The sequence below is a fragment of the Vitis vinifera genome, chromosome 11 (assembly GCF_030704535.1).
Source record: "Vitis vinifera cultivar Pinot Noir 40024 chromosome 11, ASM3070453v1".
Classification (NCBI taxonomy): domain Eukaryota; kingdom Viridiplantae; phylum Streptophyta; class Magnoliopsida; order Vitales; family Vitaceae; genus Vitis; species Vitis vinifera.
This window is the reverse complement of record NC_081815.1, coordinates 11,459,031-11,464,447: the sequence shown is the minus strand read 5'-3', so window position 1 is coordinate 11,464,447 and position 5,417 is coordinate 11,459,031. Positions and strand designations below refer to the sequence as shown.

Here is a 5,417-nt window from a genome sequence, read left to right as displayed (position 1 = left end):
AGTCTAACAAAGCTTTCTCCACTACCTTTCCTCCTATCATGACTGAAATGGTAGGACTTCCCGGATCTTTGTACTTCAAAGGAGACTTACATTGTAAGATTGCACTTACTTGCTCAGTCAAGAAGGCTTTCTTATTTACAGTCAACCCTCTTTTGATAGTACATAAGTCCTTTAGGAATTTTGCATATGTTGGAACTTGTTTAATCATATCCAGCAATGGGATATTGACTTTCACTTGTCTCAATACTTCAAGAATTTCAGATGCATTTCTAATCCCCTTTTTCCCATGCAATGCTTGAGGAAAAGGTGGAAAAGTTAATTTCTTCAGCATTTCTTCCTTCAGAAGTTCCTTCTCTGGAATTGCATTCATTGTTGAATCATAGTCCTCCTTCTTTTCACTGATCTCTCTCTTTTTGTCTTCCATTTCCTCCCATTTCTTTGTCTCTTCTACCCCCTCAACATGTGGCTTGGGTGTTGGCTTCTCAATTTTTTTACCACTCCTCAGAGTGATCAAGGCTTTGACATCTTTCATCTGTGATGATTCCCCCTCATGGCTTTCCACTTCATGGACACCCTTGGGGTTTGGGTGGGGTTGAGAAGGAAATCTCCCCTTTTCTTGCACTGTGTTCAAATTTGTGAGCCTTGAGATTGAGTATTGGAGATTATCTATCCTTTGGGATATATCATTTTGCATTCCATCCATCTTTTTGTTCAGAGTATTCTCTACTCTGTCAATTCTTTGACTGAGTTGAGCATTGATGGCTTTTTGGTCTCCAACAAAATCTCCCACTACCTTGCTGAGATTCGCCATTGCTTGTTCAAGACTTGAAGATTGTTGAGATGGTTGATCCGGCTGTTGGTACTGAGTTGCTCTGGCCTTCCATGAGAAATTTGGATGATTTCTCCAGCTTGAGTTGTAAGTATTTCCATAAGGTGCATTGTTATTGGACTTGAATTGTCCAACAACATTTGCTTGATCTCCAAACATTTCTCTTTCAGTTGAAATTGTAGGGCATTCCTCCACCAAGTGTTCATAGGATTGACAATGAGGACAAAGCTTCACTTGCATTGGTGCTTCAGCAACAGCTTGCACTTCATGCACCTTTTTCAGTTCCAACTCCTCCAATCTTCTTATCACAGCTGCAAACTTTGCTTTCATATCATCATCTTCTTTCAAGGTATACATTCCAGCCTTGGCATTGAAAGCACTGAGTTGAGACTTCATATTTCCCACTTCTCCTTTGGTTGGTTCGTCCCATCCCCTTGAAACATCAGCTACATAACTCAAGAAATCCATAGCTTCCTCCGAATTTTTGCTCATGAAATCTCCTCCACACATTGTCTCGAGGAGTTGCTTCATTGAGGAAGACATCCCATCATAAAAATAGCTCACCAATAGCCAAGTATCAAAACCATGGTGAGGGCAAGCATTTATAGCTTCCATATATCTTTCCCATGACTCATAGAATTTCTCATTCTCTTTAGCTGAGAAGTTTGAAATTTTCTTTTTCAAGCCATTTGATCTATGAGTGGGAAAAAATTTCTTGAGGAATTTAGCTTGTAAGTTAGTCCAAGTGCGGATACTCCTTGGCCTTAAAGAATTAAGCTAAATTTTGGGCTTATCCTTTAAAGTAAAAGGAAATAACTTAAGCCTCATCAAGTCAATTGAAGCTCCTCCCTCTTGGAATGTATTACAAACATCTTCAAATTCCTTGATGTGTGCGTAGGGATTTTCACTTTCCATCCCATGGAAAGTTGGTAGAAGTGGAACAAGATACGGTCTGATCACTAGCTGCTCTGTAGGGGGCACTATACATGATGGTGCCCTCATACGAGGTGGATGCATGCGGTCCCTCATTGATCTAAATTCATTGAGATTGTCTTGACGACCTTGGTGACTATGCTGATCTTCAGGTGTAGCTTCCATGATATTCAAGCTCAATTCCAATTCCTTGTTATGAGGTGTATCACGTTTAACAAGCCTTCCTCCACTGTCTCGTATCCAATTTGGCATACACAACTAGTATCTATTTGCAACTAAAATGAAAATAAAGGACAACAAAAGAAAACAGGGCTACAAAAACAAAATATAACGAAGCTGAATTTTAAAAGACAAATTTAGATTATGAATAAGTAAAAAAAATGTAAATTAGTAAAGCGAAAGAAACGTTACCAAACTTGTGATGAAAATCACAAGTACTCTGAAATAGTATCACTATAAACTTGACACCTTCCCCAGCAACGGCGCCATTTGATTCGTGCCCAATTGGTGTCTCAGCTGATTCATGTCTAGCTGGCTACTTGATTGAGGGAGTAATCAACGCAATTTATAACCTATTACACCATATACTAGGGTAGCAAAGAAAAAGCTACTATAGTATAGTGGTTCTAGGATCGTTCACTGGGAAGGGTTTCCAAATTACAAATGATACCAATTCAAAGTGAATTGGTGCTTTTTCATTTCAAGGTTAGCTTAAGAAATAAAACACAAACTTTGGTTGAAAAATATTTAGATTTAAGCTAACGGCAAAACAAGTAATGGAAATTACTTATGAAGAAAAACATTCCTTGGAGATTTAGGTTCACAGGGGAGATTCCTCATGCAAAAACATAGCTCCGGCCAGTTGGTTCCTTTCCTCGCATTAGAGAATTAACATATAGTCAATTCTCTAATCGGTGCTGTATAAATGCATCCCTTAATTGGATTTTAGCTCTAATTCCCTCTCACTGATGCAACTTGCAATGGTTCATGTCTCTCACTAGCATTTACCATTCAAGGTGATCTTTAACTTTGGACTTCCCTTCAAAAGCTCGTAAGAGATTACTAATGGATGTCTCCTTAGAGTCCAAAAGCTTACCAAGTGTTGGCAATTCTAGAAAATCCTACCTTCAAGTCACCTCCCAGAGGCTCGCAAGGGGTAAACTAGTGCATCTCCATGGACGGAGATCACTTGCCTTACCAAGTGTTGGCCCAGGTGACTCCAAGGCGTTTTAAGTTAACTAAAACATATAGAAATCACAAAAGGGTAATACTTACTCTTCATTCATGGCTGAAACCACAAAGCTATATATTTATGCACTTGGAACCTTTCCCGGCAACCTTAGCTCCAAGGAACTAAAGGTTTAGTTACTCATGCTCTGAGGAAACTTCCTCAGAGAATTCATAACTAGTAAAAAAAACAATCAAAGTGAGAAGGTAAGGCAGAGCAAAGCTCTGTATTTTACTTTCTTTCAAACTTTTACAAAAGGGTCATCTCCTCGAGAACAAGCTCTCAAGAAGCTATTTATATGAAAAATTACAATACTAATCATTACATGGATATTTACTCTTTTTCCTAACTTAAAAGCTAAGGAATCTTATAATTGGTGGCTTACAAGGAGAATTTTGGGATTTAGACAACAAAAATCTGATGAAAAATATCTCCAAGTGTCGGTCGTAAATATCGGGAAGCACTAAGGACCATTTCGCAGGTGCAAACGAGGTCTGATTTCGCAGATGCACAAAAAGGGTTGCGAAATCTCTTCGCAGCAAACGGCTGACTTCGCAATGCTGCGAAGTGGTCTTTCAGCTTGCGGTGTTCGGCTTCCAACGTGACGGGAAACTTCAGGGGGAAATCCACAGCACTGTACAAAAAGGCTGCGAAATCATTTCGCAACAAAAGGGTGATTTCGCAGCGCTGTGCAAAATTCTTCCTTCAGCTTGGAGCGATCGGCTTGCAATGGTTGTAACTCCTTCATTTCAACTCCGAATTGTGTACCATTTGAAGCATTGGATTGTTGACTTCCTGAGCTTTGAAACAACATATAGCATGCATAAATTGGACTTCAGGAAGTGCTCCAAAAGTGGCTGACATGACTGTCATCAAGAATGCTTCATGGCAGATTTCTCTTTGTTTCCCCTCCTTGCATTCCGTATTTGCTTATGGCAAAGGAGTTCAAAGCTTTGGTTCTTCATGTTTTTGAGCTTTCCATTGCTTTGCCATGGATTCCAAATAACTCTCCTCAATCTCAGATTGCTTTGGTGATAAAAAAGCTATCAAAACACCAAAACTTAACACAATTTGATTAGAATTGATTGTAAAGGTCCTTAATATGTTAATTGGGTTAAAAGGCAATAACTACTACTCAAAAGTGTTTAAAAGAGTTAATTACAAGCTATCAAAAAGCACTTTTTGAGTAGTAATCAATCCTCATCCAAAAAACTTATATTATATCCTCTATGCTTCGTGGTTACCTTTTCTCTCATCATTCTCAAATGTTATGTGATCAGCTTCAACTTTCAAGTCAATCCTACCTATGATATTTGGGCCTCCACCACCAATAAACCTATGCTCAATGAGCTTCACTAAAGGCTTAACCTTATCTTCAAAGCTACCTTGACCAAACCAAAATTCTATCACATGTGACTTTCCACAATCTTGCAAAAATTTTATTAGGACCACAACCTTAATTAAAGCAGCCCTTTCAATTGGCACCATCAAGTGCATTGTCTTCTATCCTTCATAAACTTGAAACATTGATAACAATTCTTCATCAATATTGTTCATGTTAAAGCATGTCCTATTAGATACTTGTTCGATACATTACAGTTAGCTCCTTGGTGGCCCATATCTACTCACGCTACTTACCTTTCTTGAGCCACCTTGGAGACTCTGGTTAAGGGATTGCCTAACCCCTTTATTGTGACCCTTGGCAGTTTTGATTTAGACTTAAGCTTTCCATTCCTTTTTAGGATAATTCTTAAGCATGTTTAGGTCAATTAGACAATATCTCGATCACTTTAGGACACTTAGTTCATTAGGCACCCATGTAGGCCCGTTTAAACACTTCATCGGGCTTAATTTTTATATACATATATATATATATAACTTTTATTAGTATTATTATTATTATTGCATGCATTCGATAATTATATTTATTTTGTTTATTCATTTTCATTTTTTACCTTTTATTTGTTCATCATTATCATTGTCATTATTATTATTATTACTGTTTTTATTTTTTTATTTTATTTTATCTATTCACTCATTTAATAGGAAATTGCTCGAATTGTTTAGACTCCAAAATGTGCAAATAACCCTTGATTGGATGGTGGAATTATATAACCTGGTTTCTCTTTCTTGGCTTTTAAAATCGTATTTCGTTTTATTATCAATCTCATAATTTTTATCAGTTTCTTCTCTTTTCTTTTACCCTTTTTAAATTTTATTTTATTATGTTTTGCATGAGGAGCACCGGAATTTCTCAAGAAGGATCCTAGGCACCAAGGTCTCAGAGACTGCTAGGAAGAAATCTCTATGCATAGTCGCACATGGGAGGGATGACACAAAGAATGCCACTCAAGAAGAATGACACATGTGAACTGCCACTGAAGAATGATCCACATACACGACTGTAATGCTCCAAGGGTTGCATTA

At 37.8% G+C, this 5,417-nt stretch overlaps 1 non-coding gene across 1 annotated transcript; it reads left to right on the top strand.

The window, feature by feature from the left end:
- The first annotated feature begins 1,409 nt into the window (after window positions 1-1,409).
- Window positions 1,410-1,516, top strand: LOC132254708 (small nucleolar RNA R71). Its single transcript, XR_009467013.1, has one exon. It is a non-coding gene; the product is annotated as a small nucleolar RNA R71 (small nucleolar RNA).
- Window positions 1,517-5,417: the final 3,901 nt, after the last annotated feature.